Source organism: Euleptes europaea, chromosome 1 (assembly GCF_029931775.1).
Source record: "Euleptes europaea isolate rEulEur1 chromosome 1, rEulEur1.hap1, whole genome shotgun sequence".
Lineage (NCBI taxonomy): Eukaryota > Metazoa > Chordata > Lepidosauria > Squamata > Sphaerodactylidae > Euleptes > Euleptes europaea.
The window spans coordinates 46,905,579-46,923,008 of NC_079312.1; the positions used below are offsets into that span (position 1 = coordinate 46,905,579).

Below are 17,430 nucleotides of genomic sequence, written 5' to 3' on the forward strand. Positions count from 1 at the left end.
GTAGAAATAGGAGGTCAGAGTAACAAGCAAACTTAGCAGTCATGGGATAAGAAAATGGGCCCTCTTATAGATTAAGAATAGGTTAGGTGGGAGGAAGCAGATGAGGAATAAATGAACATTTTCTGAAATGGAGAAGTAGGCAGTGGGGTCCCACAAGAATTGGTTTTGGGACCAGTTCTATTACATTTATTCATAAAGGGTCTGGAGTTGGAGGTGGGCAACAGTGCAAGTGTTCAATGTGGGTAAGTGCAAGGTTAGAGCAACCCACCCCCTTAACTAAATATAATTTTAAGGGAAAGGGATAAAAGTGTCAACTCTGTGTATGGCTGTGGTAAAAAAAAAAAAAAAAAAGGCAACTGCAGGCTGGGGATTATTAGGAAAGGAACCAAGAATAAAATACCCAGTATTGTAATGTCCTTGCATAGATAGATGGTGTTGCCTCTTTTGGGATACAGTCTGCTGCAATATTGCAAAAGATATTTAGATATCTCAAAAGATATTGCAGAGCTGGAAAAAATACAGAAGAGGGTAACCAAGATGTGATCGGAACACCTTTGCTGTGAGAAAAGGCTAAAGAGCCTGGGACTTCTCAGTTTAGAAAAAAATATGACTTAAGAGGGGACAAGAAGGAAGACACCATGTTATAGCCTGATCCTGTCAGATCTCGTAAGCTAAGCAGAATCAGTACTTGGACGGCAGACCACCATTGAAGACTCTGCAGAGGAAGGCAATGGCAAATCATGTCTGCTTCTCACTTGCCTTGAAAGACCTTTGCTATGGTTACCATAAGTTGGCAGCAACTTGACGGCACTTTACACACACCCACAAGAGGAAACATGACAGAAGCTTATAAAATTATGTAAGTGGAGATAGAAGAAGTTTTCTCTCCTGTAATACTAGAACTTGGAGTATTCAACAAAGTTAATGGGCAATACATTTATGATGGAAAAGGCTAATACTACTGTAACCAGTGAGTAATTAACTGTGGAATTGTGGAATTCAATAGCAGATATAGTGATGATCACTAGCACAGATGGCTTTATAAAGGGGATCAGATGGATTCATGGAAGAGGGGTCCATCACTGGTGACTAGCTTCCACATCCAGCGGCAGTATATCTCGAAATAACAGTACTATAAGGCAACAGGGTAAGAAGGCTTTGGCCCTCTATGGCAACTAGTTGACTGCTGCAAGAAACTTGATGGACTACGGGTCTGATCCAGCAGGACACTTCTTAAACACTTAAATTGCCTCCCCACATGCATCTTGTAATTGTTTGCATTGTGGTTAGAGTACAGATTGGGGAATTAACCTTTTAGTGTGGTAGAATTAAAGCCTCTCATCTTGTCCTTTTTACAAGTCTAGCCTTTTAGAAATAAACTTCAAGCTGGAATTCTTTGTGGCAATATGCTTTTCTAGATTCTGCAACCTTGTGGTGTCTGATATTGAGATTGTTTTTAATTTTCTCTTCCTATACTGGTTGACAGCTTAGCCTCCTATCTGTACTTGTAAACAAATGAGAACATATGAAGAAAATTCAATAATGTATGTTCAAATAAAGTTCCTCAAAAAGCATGCAACCTTTACAATTTATATCAAAGTCCACATAGCTATTGCTCCAAATCTCAAATATTTACCTTTTTGATCTCTAGCAGTGTACAGACTTAAGAAGAGCCCCATCTGGATCTCTTCCACTTTATTCCCGTTCAGGGAGGCCACAGAACAACTGTGTTGCTCAGTCCCACACGCTTGAAATCAAGCCATTATGCTTGAGCTAGAAGAATTCTCTTCCCTCCAGCTAATCTGAGTGAAAGCTACTACAGTGCAAAGAATAAAAGATATGGCACAAAAAACACAGAGCCAGGGCTGCTGGAATCTCTTGCAGCTTTTGAACATGACTCACTTTTGCTGGCTAAGATATGTCACAGTTGGTCTCCAGGTTAGAGTCTAATTATATGTGCACACTACATACTTTTAAAGACAAAGCCATAATCCTTTCATTCTGAAACAGAAACACACAATTCTCCAGCCAGAATTACAGCTGGCAAAATTGTTAAATAAGCTAGGAAGTAAGTAACCCTACCAATGAATTCAGTGGGAAACTTCTAGGCTCAATTAAAGGAAAAAGAGGCTTTTTTTTTTTTTTTTTTTTTTGCTGGAAACAGAATAGCTTCTAGGTATGTGCCAGTGTCTTACATAAAGCTCTTTAATGTTTCTTGTTTATTATAGTAGTGTTATATAAATGATATAGCCGCAAACATGGGCATATTTTTATTGTTATATTTGTACAGATGCATTCTTTTTATGTGAGAAGAAATAAAGTAAGCTTATCATTTGGTGCATAAAATGAGATTTGACCTTCCGACAGGGTTTTGGATATGTGTCTGATTCGTAGTCTGTAGGACAAGCTGAACCCTGGTATCAGCTAGTATGATTACCACTGAGGTTAATAGATTTATTTCATTCTTTACTGTGGCCAACATTTTCTGTCCAGATGCTTGTAGCAATTTAAAGATGCTTATCACAGTGCTTACTTAGATCAAATGTCATTGCTTTTGGACAGTTTTGTATATTGGTAACATAAAAATGGCTAAAGTCAAATATTTAAAAATATTTAAAAAAACCTCTCCATACATTAGCTTCTTACTTGTGGAATTTCTAACAGTTAGCGTGGTTCCTCAGTAGAACAGGCTTCCTCTGGAGGTGGTAAGCTCTCCTTCCCTGGAGGTTTTTAAGAAGAGGCTAGATGGTCATCTGACAGCCATGCTGATTCTATAATCCTAGGCAGATCATGAGAGCGAGGGCATCTTGGCCATCTTCTGGGCATGGAGTAGGGGTCACTGGGTGTGTGTGGGGAGGTAGTTGTGAATTTCCTGCATTGTGCAGGGGGTTGGATTAGATGACCCTGGTGGTCCCTTCCGACTCTATGATTCTATGAATTTAAAAATGCAGACGTATTTTTTTGTCCCCAGAATGTGGGAAAGAGAGTTCCTGTGGGTCATACGGTTCTCCCAATAATTTGCATGTTCCAGTGAAACATCACATTGGCATCCTGTCTGGTTGTTCAATTGTGGCAGCATCTTGTGATTATTAAAAAGAAAAAACAACCACTTTTTTTTTAAAAGGGAGTGCCATCATCTGTGCACATTATGAAGCACACAGGTTGGGTCTGGAGCTCCCCCTAAACTATCAGAGGTAACAGTATCATATTTGAGCTGTGGGTTCTCTGTTACAGCGCATGTGGCACCACTTAGGATGAAGACCACAGCACACATGGAGAAGGGACTTCCTTCCTGCTTCATCTTCCCAGCCTGAAACCATCCCAGTGGGATGCTATGAGGAGATACCAGCGTATTCTGGGGGGTACACGTGGGTTTCCCTGACAGGCCCAGTAGCACCTCCCCGCAGGACTGTTTCCGATTAAGACAATGGCGCTGGGGGAAGGCTGAAGCCCCTTGTCTATGTGTACCATAGTCCTGGTACTAACTGGATACCACACATGGAAGAGCGGAAGAGCACCCTAAAACTCGCAAATGTGTGTTTCATCTGACACAGGGTGGGCCACAAAACCTGTGCTGTCTCCTCTGATCCTTAGAAGCTGATTTTTTTTTTAGTATTTTGAGTTTGAGAGTGGTATGAGTAGGCTCAAATGACAGATTGGTTTTGTGAAGTAGAATCAATTGCCAAAGCGGCCATTTTCTTCAGGGGAACTGATCTCTATCAGCTGCAGATCAGTTGTAATAGCAGGAGATCTCCAGCTACTACCTGGAGGTTGGCAACTCTACACCCAGTTGTGGTTTGGGCATTTGCTACATCTTAAAGGTATATTACCTTTTGTGTAATATTTCTATGTAAATAAGTTTTGTATCAGTTTCTGTGAAATATAATTAGAGGGAATGATTCAGTCCTACTTATCATTAATTCAAATTTTGGATCTGTCCTATTTTGGGGAAACTTGTGCTGAGATTCTTTGTGTAGTTGCAGACTGTTAGTTCCAAGTCTGAGATTGCTGAGATTTGTGTGCTGAGAACATCTGGGCAGATGATGGGCGCTCAAGGCTTTTTGAAGTAGCTTGGCAGACTAAAAAGAACTTGTTCTGCCTAAAGTCAGTATTGGGTAGTTGGGTGTTGAGTCTAGGCAGCGGATAGATGAGTTTCAGATAGCTACAGGTGGAATAACTGAACTTGAAGGAGAGAGATTATACATAGAAGGTCTGAGAGTCATGCATTTCTGCCGAGAGCTGTTCAAGAAAGAGGAAATAACTTGAGTAGAAAGAAGCAGTGATTCATGTGGTGGAATAACCCAGTGGAGTGTATGATTTAGCATGTTTTGCTTTAACTGGCTAAATTTCTTTGCTGAATGTCTGTTGTACAGGAGGAATAGTCCAAGGAAAGTCAGTCTTACAGGAATTGGGTAATACTTCGAAAAACAAGCAAAAAAACCCCACCCCAATTTGCAGTTGCACAATTTCATGGTTTTGTTTATTGAGAAGTGATACTAGCTATCCCAGATAATTTGCTGTGAAATATGTCAGTCTATTATACTCACTCTTCTGTAGATTGAGTCATTTTACTTGAATTGATAATCCTTTGTCTCCCAAACAATAGAAGTCAAACAGCTTTCTATCAGTAATCCTGCATATATATTTTTACAGGTGACGGTGAACTGAATCAGGACTTGATATCATGCCTTGAAGGTAAGTACAGTCTGTATCTTAAAGTTTTTGTTTTATTTCTTATTTACCTCTCATTGTATTGGCCTGTGCTTCTGGTATCTTGTAGTGATACTTAGCTTCATAAAAATGTTTCCATATCCTAACTTGGTTCTACGAAGCATGATGGAGGGGGCTGGTCACATGATCTATTATCCTAGAAAAACAGGATCTGTTGAATCTTATTGCCTGAAAATGGTTTTTGTTACCCTACTTATTTTTAGAAGAAAATATTGTCCACGGCTACATGCCAGGTTGGTTCTTTGTTCTGTGCAGTCTGAAAGTTAATATGTAGGGAATTTTGAAATCAATTAATAATCTACCGAATCATTTCCCATGTGCTCTCCTTTTAATCTGAAATTTTATTACTCTGTCTCTACTGACTGGTTGCAGACGGGCAGATCATTAAAATATTTATTTTCTCAATTGTTCTCCTTTTTCCAGATTTGAATTATTCATTGTTTCTCTTGGGCTGCTAGCATGTTGTCAAGAATGCTAATTGACCTTATTTTATTGTTTTAAAAAAAAGAGAATTGAAGGCAATTTTTTTTCTGAACTGGATGGCTCTGTTACAACTAAATATTGTGCCTTTTTAAAAGCATTTTTAACCTATTTTAGTTTTATGTGGTGTTTGATACGATCCAATAGGAACAATTACGTCTAAAACAATAATGCTTTCAGCATTTATATGATGCTTAAAGAGTTCACAGTGGCTGAAGTGCATTGTCCCAATTATTTTCACAACAATCATGTAAGGTAGGTCAGTACTAATATTCCCAGATTTCGTAGGGTAGCTGACAGTGGTTTGCTTTTGTGAATTGGTGACAGAAGTGACTTTCCTAATTCAAAGCTGAGTCTCAGTAACTTGCCAAACAGTCAGAATAATAGAGGATGAACTGAGCTACTGGTAGCCCATTGTGGCAAGCGTGTACCCTCTGCCCAGCATGAGTCAGCTGGAAGGAGCAGGGTGAGTATCCAACTGAGGAAGGTGGCAAAGCAGGGCTGAGATTGGTATCCATACAAGCATCCTCACTCATGGGACAGTGTGAGAGTCCACGAAGCCAGTCTTGGAGAGGAGAGCCAGGTGGGGCTAGATCCCGGAGCAGTGGCTCTTCAGCTCCATGTGGCCTCAGCTGGGTCGTGTCAAGGATGGGGAGAAAATGGAGATGGGGGGATGGAGAGGGGCAAGACCTGGTAAAAAAAGGTCAGGGCTACAAGAAGGGAAGTGGAATTAGAGGGGAGGAGCTAAGAAGAAGAGAAGTGGAATCAGAGGGGAGGAGCTGGCCAAGTTGGAGACTGGTGCAGAGAGCAAGGGGGAGAAAGGGAAGGGGGTAGAGGAAGGGTGCCTGAGATGAGTACTTGGGCCTGAGGTTAGGACAGAGCAATGTTGATCCATCCCCCTTGTAAATGACTGTATCCCTGGGTGAACTGTGCCCATAGTTGTGGCAGGGTAGTGAAGATGCAGTAAATGCCTCAGTGCTCTACCTGTGGACTGGTACTGAGTTTGATTTCACCCCACGGACTTTGGGTGTGAGTCCTGCTGCCCCTGATGGCTACAGACAAGCTATTACAGCTGAAGGTTTTGCTTTCACAGGGGGTACAAAATGGTGGTTTATTTCCTGGTGAGGTGACCCTTGTCTTTATTTCACCTCTTAAATTATTTAAACCACCATGATAGCAAGAACATGCATGAACACAGTTACACACACCACAAAAGTGTCAAACAAGTACTCCTCATCCGTATCTCCTGTTTTTTGATACTGACTTAAATATTTTACTGGTGTGTTGTTCATTTTAATTTGCAAATCAAATACGGTCCAACCCAATTTGTTTAACATGGCATGTTTTGCCTAGAGTATTTTTCACATATTTCATGATATATGAGTTGTACTGTGGTTTACAAGTGAGCATTTAGTCTTCCCTGCAATCATTTTGCAGCTGCTGAATATTTATATTCTTATATCAAGCATACATGAACCCTACTATAATTCCTTAATGCAAATGTGACATTTTATGCTGACTTTGTAATATGCAAATACGATTCTGTTGAAGTAGGATAACTCCACTCCTGAAAACAAGAATTGCACAATCCTGGCAAGAGCTACTTGCTGTCATTGGTGTCTTCCCACATCAGATGGCTGTCCCTTTACCATAAAAAAAAGGTTAAAGACCAATCTATTGATGTTTTGCAGGGGTTTGCTGGACTCAGTGATTTAGGTGGATATTTGTAAAGGTAGCTTCTGTCATAGACCATGAGATACTGAACAGAAAGTCCATGGATGAGATCAGGCATTGGTTTATGATCTGATCAACTCTGGGTGAGGTTGTTCTTCCAAGATATTTCTGGTTATTGCCTATTCATTTCCGATTATTGCCTATTAATTAAAGTTGTGTTATCACATCAGATGAGATGATTGGCATTACCATTGAAAGTGTTCTGCATTGGACAGTCTTGAATCCTCAGTAAAAGGGACTCGACACACATTCTCCTTGGCAGATGAAGGATGCTGTTGGTCCACTGAGGTTAATATTGTCTATTCTGATCAAGTATTTCCATAGCCATGCTCTGTGAAATTCTCTAAGTTTGAGATACCAGGGATTAAGAATTTATTCACTTGAAGAAGGTGCTCTATCACTGAACTGTGGACCATCCTCAAGATCTTAACTTTGTAAATATGCCTCCATTCCCGCCCCCCTGTTTTGCCATTTCAGCTTTCCAGTTGCTGGGAAAAGGGGAAATGGAGATTTCTTGCGGAGGTGCCCTGTGGAGTCTTTCTGGGGCTGCTGCTACCAGGACAAAAAGTGGCAGAGCAAGCTATGGGGCACTCTTGAGGGCAGGAGTTAGTGCTCAAAACAGATTTTGGAAGAGGCCTTTGGATCTTGTTGCATGCCTAATGATGTCATTGGGAGTTTGACAGGTTCATAATTTGGAGTTTGGGGAAAATAGGTTTGAGGAACCAATGTCTAAAGTTAAGTTGAGGAAGAGTCTTCCCATCTTTACCTAGAACACTGAATTGTGATACAGAAATTGACAGATCTGGGTAGGGTGGGTGATGTTGTGTCATCCAATGCAAGGTTTTTGGTCAAATACCTGGTCCATTTTGGTAGTGTAACCAAGTGTAACCAGACTTGTAACCAAGTCTGATCCAGAAGTATTATTTGCCAAATAATGAGGTTTCACTGCATACTTTGAAGCTCAGAACAATTTTTACACTACTTTTAGAGATTAAGGAGCTACAGATGGATGCCCAAACGTTTTGCCATCTATAACTGTGCTTGAATTCTGTAATATTGACTCTTATTGCTAGAGAATACTCCAAAAACAAAACCAAGTGCCTATTAAGTCAGCAAGTGTCATTACATGTTTAGGAAGGGTAAACAAAAATCAGCAGTACAGAAAATCTACTTTTCTGTGCTTTGCTCTGGAATGTAAATAGAGATCATTATGGCATTGTAAGAAGGCTAAAGAATGGATCTGGTTAAATATGACTAAAATAAAGAGTGTACTAAACCGCTGCTATTAACACTTGATGGTGGTGATGAATTTTAAAACTATATTATATAACTAAATATATTAAAAACAACAAAAACTATATTATATAACTAAATATATTAAAACACGCATGTCCACTTCACTCATGGGTGCAAAGATTTCATGTTGATGTAACTTGAATTTCCACAGAAAATACACTTCATGAAACACAAAACACATTGAAGGCTTCAGCATGTGGAAGACTAACATATTACGTTTAGCATGTATATAATAGATGCACAGGTGCCACTTGGTGAGAAATATTTTACCCTGCAAAGAGAGCCAGCTGCAGGCAGAAGAATGAGATATTTAAACAATAGGTTACTTTAAGCAGGCTCTCAGTGCTATCTGAAGATGGGTATTCATATCAAGCATGATTCCCCCGTCCCTGGACACAGACTTTCCTGCCATTAATGCTCAGTTCAGCTTAGGGTTGCCAACTCCGGAGTGGGAAATTCCCAGGTATTTTAGTAGAGCCTGGGGAATACACGGTTTTGGCCAGGGAGGGAGTTAAACAGGGATGTGATGCCGTAGAGTCCACCTTCCAAAGCTGCCATTGTTTCCAAGGGGACAAATTTCTAAGTCTGGAGATCAGTTGAAATTCTGGGAGAACTTGAGCTCCCACCTAGAGGCTGGCAGCCCTATATGCTACCTTTCAAGTTTCATTGTGGTATAAGCAGACTTGCTGAACATCTTGTTGAGCATTTCATATTACTCACACACACACACACGAACAAATGGGACTGATAATTCTAGCAGTGCTGCAAAAAAAGAATGGATACAAACATTTTTATAAGGCAGTAATGTTTGCTACTCTCACAGTAAACATGATCAATCAAAGTTCTTCTAGCTTCATAGGTGCTGCTGCTTTTACAAATCCGTTTGGGTTGTGGCTATTTATCAAAGCTGCAGCATTTAGATTCTGCGCATGAACGTTCTCCTAGGCTAACAGAAACAAAATGCAAACAAGTTGACATTTTCAGTTGAGGGGAAAACCTGCTAAGTGAAACAACAAATAGGCATCTTCCTGACACCAGAGAAAGCTCACCACAACCGAGCACTGCCATTACAACGCAAGTGAGCTTCCAGTGGCTTTTCCTTCTTATAATACTTCCATCAGTATGTCAAGAAACTGAAGTAGGTATGTGTTGAAGTGCTTTTTTTCTTCACTGCTGAATGCTAAGAGTAATATTTCTAACATGTACAAAAGTAGCAGGAGTTTGAATGTAAAGAGCTATCTGAAGAAAACCAATTTTTATTAAAAAAAATAGAAGGAAAGAGGCGTTAAATAAGATAGAGGTGACTGCTGTTATGAGGAATGCATTAAGAGATTGAGAATTGGTTTGTGTAAGGATTAAAAGTATTGAAAAATGAATGTTGGGGTACTTGAAGATGGGAAAATGTGATTAGGTGTAGAAGGTTTAGGGGGGAGTCTTTTTGTTAAGATGGAAAGTGTTACAAGACTACTTTTTCATATTCATTACAATATTGTTGGTGACAAAGATAATGTGTGTTTAGTGTGTCTCACAAGGCCTATAATAATTACTAGTCAGATACTGACTTGTTGAAATTCACTTAATAGTTTGAATAAGAATTTTGTCTTCCTTAAGATTAGGTTAGTTTGTGAAAACATAATTTTAATAAGAGATTTAACAGTATGAAATCTTATTTTAAAGGGCCCAAATCAGATGATAGAAGAGCTGTGTGCTTTTTCTTGGTTGGGGGTGTCCCTCATATGTCTCTGACTTGGGAACCATTGGGGACTGAAGGCTGGTTCATATTTTACAAAATCCAGATGACAGACGAGGTCTGTCATGACATGAAAGCTTTCTCAGTAGGGAAAATTTAGCCCTGGGGCCATTCAAGGTCAGGAAAATTATGCAGGAGAAATACTTAAGAACCCTCTCCCTGCATACCGTGGTCTTGATGCCTATTGGGCCACAAATACATTAAGCTTCTAGCATGGAACTTCCAGTGTGGATATTGATGACAGTCCACTTGTCTGCCATGTGAAATTTGTAATTTGTGAATTGGTTCAGAGGGCCTGCTTTTGTCACAGTGCTGTGTTCTGGTTCCGCACTATCCACCTGTTTTACTTCTCTTAATTGTCAGCTAAAATGGACAACTGGAAGAAGAAGAGTTAGTTTTTATATGCCAACTTTCTCTGCCACTTAGGGGAGACTCAAACCGGCTTACAATCACCTTCCCCTCCCCACAACAGACACCCTGTGAGGTAGGTGGGACTGAGAGAGTGTGACTAGCCCAAGGTCACCCAGCTGGCTTCATGTATAGGAGTGGGGAAGCAAATCCAGTTCATCAGATTAGCATCCGCCGCTCATGTGAAGGAGTGGGGAATCAAACCCGGTTCTCCAGATCAGAGTCCACCACTCCAAACCACTGCTCTTAACCACTACACCATGCTGGCTCCCAAGTAAAAGACAGACAAAATGATACGTTGTCGGATTATACTATTTCAGTCTCTGGAGGCTTTTTTCCTTTCCCTACCATGCTAGGGTGAATGCTCTAGGGTAGCTCTTCCCCTGTCATGATGGTCTTATATGCATCGGGAGTGTTTTACCTTGGGGATTGTCACACATATGATCCCCCTTCTTGCAAGATTTTTGTGGTACATCACATGGTGCTTCTGCTTGTCAGTTTAAACTCCATCACTGTGCCAAGCCAGCATTCCAACTTGCCTCACTTTAGAACTCTCTAACACTGAATATTTTTAGACACACATTCCAAACCTGGCAAGTATAGGTTAAATACACAATTGTTGTCCTGAAAGGAAATGCTTCAGAATTCAGAGAATGTGTGTTCAGTTTACCACACTTTAAAATCTATGTCAAGGTATTCAGCGAATTTGCAGACATTGGTAGCAGGGTAGGTAAACAGATATGTGAATCTGCTCTCTTTACATGTGTACGGTCAGCACAAGTCTTTGTGATGTATACCCTTGAGAATAAGAGCTGCTGTTATTCATGCCCAGAGAAAAGCTTGAATGAAAACATCTGGGGAATCACTGATAGGGTTTCCAGTGAACCTTACTTTCTCTTGCACGCAGTGTGTTTAACCGAGTGCAATTGAAATTTCTGTAGTACTACAACCTGAACTAGAGTGAGAACTCATGAAGAAATAGAATCTTTTTGCTAGTGGGTTACAGAAAAGTAAGAGGGGAAATATTAAAATCATCAGTAAGCCTGAACCTGTTATGTAGGGAAGTATATAAATTCAAATTATTTATCAGAGTCACTTTGGATGATCTCTGTAATGTATTGGTAATACACAGACAGTTCAGAACTAGAAGTTACATATTATAGTTGGTAGTACCCAGTGGCCAGAGCCGGTAGGGGTATTTAGCAACCAAAAAGCTGCATCTTACTTATAGTAAACAAGTTAGACTTGTCAAGAATAATATGTAGCTTCTTCCACGATACCCCCTTCCCATAGTATTAGATTGCACTGTATATGTGTTGAGTTTCTGCACTCTAAGCATGTTGATCTCCATGGGCTTAGAATGGAGTAATTCTGCATAGGAATGCAGGTATAGAAAGTCTCGTTCCTTCCAGCCCGGTGAGCTCTCCTTTTGCCTTTAGTCTGTTCAAAGCAGACTGGGTTGCCAGCTCATACCATAGAACAGAATGTAAAATTTAGTGGCCTCTGTCAAAAACCTGTGGTAGTGCATGACACAATGTGGCATGGTTCCACTGGAGTTGTTTTTTTGGGCAGAAAGATTTCTGGCCATGCAGTGCAACTTCGTTGCTTCCTGCTGCAGCCCCAAATTCCATCTGAAATTCTGCTCCTGGAGGGCAGGGAACCCTAGGAACAGCATATTGGGGTGCATTTTGGGTTGCAGTGGGAGGCAAGAAAGTCATGCTCTGTGGGCAAAAATCCTTCTGTTCATGGAATCGCTCTTGTGGATTCCAGCCTATGCAATTTGGTTGTCATCCTATTCCTGGCTGAATTTTAAGCTATTTTTTGTTTTTGCTATTGTTATTGTGTGCTATTGTTGTTTTTAATGTTTTTTTTTAATTTTGTTGCTTTATTGATTGTCATCTACCTTGGATCCCAAATTAGGAGAAAGGCAGCGTAGAACATTTTACGTAAACATACCAAATTTCATGCTAGTTTGTTATAATAGCATTCTCCTATTCAGTGTCCTTATTAATTGTCTTGTGTGCCATGTGTTTGTTCCCTAACAACTTGAAATTACCTCAACGGCCTAGCTCGGATTTCTAATAAACTGATTTTTTTGCATTTGATTAGTACAATATAGTCATTCATGCCCTGCTTTACATTTGGATTGGATCCCAAGGTGGCTTACAACTCAAATCTGTTATTTCTTTTAATTAAAACAGATTGCCAAAATGCATAGTTCCATTTTTTGTTGTTGCTTTTGCAGAATAAAAGACACATCACCAAATGCCGCTGTATCTGTTGGGCAAAATACCAAGAAGCTTGGACTGCCAGCTGATAGGGATGATAGGGAGAGGAACATCCCAGATGCTGGTGGCTTAGGTAGCGGGTTCTCATGTTGTCCCTGCCTGGAAGTGCAGATCAGTGTGAATAACCTGGAGAGCACAGTTCTATTATAGTAAAAGGAATTTAGACCATCTTCATGGAGTGTACCTAAGTTGTAAAACTGCATTGAGTAAAAGGACTGTGTGAAACACTTACTAATAGCTTGTAGAATGAAACTTGCTGTAAAATAAAACAAGAGTAACCCACTCACCCCATCTGTCTCTCTGAAATGTTTGTTTACATTTCCTCTAAGCATTTTCTTTTACTTCCCAAGGGATATGTAGCGGCTGGTAATGAATGAAAATGCTCTATCGCATGCCTCATGTTGAGGTGAAGTTTTCTTTCTGTTGCTTACTGCAGCATTGGTAATAAAATATTTATTGGACTTGTTTCTTGCGTTGGATACCATACTCTGCACAATGACCCCTGAGTAAATAAGGAATGTAAGGATTCCGCTAGTAGCTTTGTCTATGAAATGGGGACTCGGTTATGACTGGAACTTGACTTAGAACACGTGCACTGGCTCACTCTTTAAAATCAGTCACCACTGTCTCATACTCTAATGAAAATTGTCTCCTGTCTTTTTATAGCTGCCATGTGTGAACTGTCTATGTAGTTTCAAGTTGTAACAAAATTCCTGACTAGGACATTCTTCTCTGATAAAGGCTAGAAGAATATAATACACACACATTTGCCAGTGTTTTAGATAAGTAATAATGGCTTGTGATTGTTAGTAATTTTAAAGTTACTGCTTTATAGCAGTCAATGAGTTGTGTAATATTCTGCTTTGGCATCGCAGCTCTGGAACTTCCTCCCCCACCTGTTTGCCTGGTGCCAGTTCAGCTTTTGATACCACGGATTATCAGGTTTTCTCAAATTTAGGATTCAAGCTCATTCTATTTCTGGGGATTCTGACCATTTTTTGCATATATTCCTTCTTATTATGGGTTCCATTGCCCGACATGTGGTGACATATCATTATGCACATACAATGGTGATGGGCTGACATTTGAGCAGCTTCTTTTATATTGCAGGTGCAAGTGTATCTCTCTTTCTAACTGGCTATAAGGAAACTGTAATATCTGAAGCAGTCTTGGTTGATTAGTATATTTATCAGCTGCTTTTCTCCCTAATGGGAATCAAAGCAGTTTACAACAAGTAAAAATACAATTGAGTACAATAAAAGAAATAAAAATAATTATGCAGTATACAAGAATTAGCTGTATGCTGGAGCCAGTCCAAACCACAACAGGCCAATTGTCCCAGTCCCAGGTCATGAGCCACAGGCTAAGGGCCAAGAGTCCTTTGGCTCACTCGCAAGGCCTCAGTCCTCTGGGCCAGGTCCGATATATACTGGGCCATGCCCAAAGCGTAGCTGTGCCCCCCAGTCTGCCCTTCTCTGCTCTTAATAATGTTTGTTTCTTTCTGGAACAACGATCATGTGTGGTGAAACTGAAGCTTGGTTTTTTTTTTAAGAATATTTGTTATATAAGCTGTCATGGACTGCTGTTTGCATTAGCCCTCCCCCACTATTTCCTTTCCCTCCTCTCTGGTAGCACCTATAGGCTCTCTCTGCTTTTTTTACTGCTTCTCTCCTTCCCACTCACTAGCCAGCCTACCTTTATTTGCCCCTCCATTTTGAGTTGTATTTATTTTTTATGTACTTCATTTATACCCCACTATTCTCCACTTTGGAGACCAAAAGGAACTTATATAATTCTCCTCTCCTACAGTTTATCTTCCCTGTGAAGTAAGTTAGGCTGTGAATGTGTCACTGGTCCAAGGTCACTCAGTGAGCTTCCATGGAAGAGTGGTGATTCAAACCGGGGTCTCTCAGACCCTAATTTGAAACTCTAACCACTACACCACACTGGCTTTTGTGGGGTGGCTGCTGTTAAACAGTAGCAAGTAGCTAGTCCTGAGTGAGTCATGCAAGTCACATGGTAGCAAGTCTGGAAAAGTCCCTGCCCCCTTCCCTTGCTTTTACTGACAGAAACCAAGACTTGAATGCTGGCAATTCTCTATGGTTGCCTAGGAACAGCCACTGAGGGCATTTCTTTTTTAAAGATACAGGCGTTGCTTCTGTTGTTTTTGTGGGGTTTAACCCCCCCCCCCCATTCATTATTTTTTTGTTTTAGATTTTGGATCTTTCTGGAATCTTTTTTTTTTTAAAGAAATTTTAATTAAATTTTCAACAACATAACACACAACATACAGGACGCACAACATACCTATTTAGTAACATAGTTTTATACATTCTAGACAAGATATATATTTATCTATGTAAGTCTGAAGTGGGTCTACAATGTCTATTTTAAAAAATATAATTGGAAGTATAATAAAAATAAAAGTATAATATTAAATATTATTAAAATATGAGATATTAGTACATATCACATGATTAAACTTTTCATCTTAATACTTCTAAAAATATAAGAAAGTTTAACCATTTTTTCCCATCCTAATTTTGCTTATTTTAATTGCAGTAGCGCAAAATTCGGCAGTTGGGAGCAAATAATATGGAGTTTCACCCATCAGGGGGTTTTTGGTCAGGAACTCAACCGGCTTGGTGGGGACTCTACTGATCAGGGGAGAAATGAATTTAACCCAAGCCTCATGATAAAATGGACAGCTGAACAGTACATGTTCAGTAGTGTCAATGTCCCCTGACCTGCAAGGGCACAGCCTTTCTGCTCTTGAAACCTTCTTATATTTTCCTCCTAAAGCAGTCGAAGGCAGATCTTGACATCTGGCTAGAATGTAGGCCTTTCTATAATTGATAAATTATAGGTAGGAAAGATATACCGCAGGGGTATATAATTGAAGGTATATAAACTTTCTAAACAATTCGAGACAATAAAATAACCTAATGTATTTCTAATTATAGATCAGAGAAACATTTATTGGATCTTGTGGTCAATACTAACAGTATATATTACTATAGATATTATATTAAAATGATAAAGTATCACAATTTATGATTTTTCTGGAATCCTGAGGCTTCTCTCAGGTTTGTGGAAAGATGTCTTGTCTGTTAATGGCTCCAGTCTCTGGATTTCAGTATCCACAGATTTGGCCACATTGAGATTTAGATATGTTGATGATCTTTCCCTATCGGAATGTGAATAGTAAAATATCGAAACGTAAGACTCATTCGTATATGTCACAAATGTTTATCCTTTTTCTTATGTTTCAAAATCGTTTCCTTTTTGTTTGACAGCGCACAGTCTAAAATTGCCTGAACTCTATCTCTGTGCTCTTTGATATACAAGGTTATTTTCAGCACAGTTCAGTGGTTTCTGTGATGACTTTTTTGCCAACAAAAACTGGAAGTTAAAATAATCTATGAGCTCTAAGAGTTGGAAGAGGAGATCTTTTCCCAGAATTACATCCCCTGTCTTCAGGCTTCATCTTTGGTAACAAATAGCTTCTGATAATACCCTTTTTTGTCCTTTAGTTTTTCATTTTTTCTCCATCTTTATCCAATTAAATGTCAACTGTTGCTGCCTTTTCTCATTATTTTTCTTTGAATAGGTTTCGTACCTTACTTAAATGAAACTACTCATTCGACCCAATGGCTGAATAGGTATGCTTCCAATGGGGATTTCTATAGGAATTATCCCCTGACAAGAAACTAAATCATAACATTTTCTGGTTTTGATTTCCTAGGATCCCTTAATGTACAGTGGATATAAATGTACTCTTAGTTTCCCCTAAGCTTCTGTTTTCTTTCTGGCATTTGACAATACATACTTTTATTTTCCTATATTGTTGCTAATCTGTATACTAAATTCTGTAGATGCACTCTAGTGCTTAGATGTAAAAAAAAATTCCCTCTACTTCATCTAATGCTGCCATTGATCATCTGTTACTTATGGTTGTAACTTCTGTGGATATTAGGCTGGATCTTTTGGATCCATTTCTTTTGGTGCAAAGGGCCTTCTGCCAGTGGAAAATCTTTTTGCATCAGTGAAGGCTGCTTGTGCTGGAGAAAAGTTCCAGTGTTAGTGGGATGAACCTTTGGGATGCAGCCCGCTAAGTGCCTGTGTGTGTGTGTGTGTGTGTGTAAAGTGCTGTCAAGTCACAGCCGACTTATGGCAATCCTATAGGGTTATCAAGGCAAGGGACGTTCGGAGGTGATATGCCATTGCCTGCCTCCGGGTGGGCTGAGAGGGATCTAATAGAACTGTGACTGGCCCAAGGTCACCCAGCAGGCTTCATGTGGAGGAGTGGGGAATCAAACCCGGTTCTCCAGATAAGATTCCCGCATCTCTTAACCATTACACCAAGCTGGCTCTCTAAGTGCCTGTACTGAAGACTATCGTTTTCTCTGCAAATCTTCAGCTAAGTCTCTACTGAATAATCAAGTTTGATTTAAAAGCTGGTGCCCATTTTGTGTGTGTATAAAGTGCCGTCAAGTTGCAGCCAAATTATGGCAACCCAGTAGAGTTTTCAAGGCAAGAGACTAACAGAGGTGGTTTGCCATTGCCTTCCTCTGCATAACAACCCTGGTATTCCTTGGTAGTCTCTCATCTCAATACAAACCAGGGCTGACCCTGCTTACCTTCTAAAATCTGATGAGATCAGGCGAGCCTAGGCTATCCAGGTCAGGAACCAATTTAGAACAGAACAAAAACAGAGAGCATCTGACTTCTGCTCCACAGAGT

At 39.9% G+C, this 17,430-nt stretch overlaps 1 protein-coding gene across 2 annotated transcripts in view; it reads left to right on the forward strand.

The window, feature by feature from the left end:
- Positions 1 to 4,652: 4,652 nt before the first annotated feature.
- The window catches only part of LOC130482862 (contactin-4), a 611,972-nt gene continuing 599,194 nt past the window's right edge, over positions 4,653 to 17,430 (forward strand). For both annotated transcript variants that reach the window (XM_056855739.1, XM_056855747.1), the window contains exon 1: positions 4,653 to 4,695. The gene's annotated coding sequence lies outside the window, so the exon portion shown is untranslated. The remainder of the gene's footprint in view (positions 4,696 to 17,430) is intronic.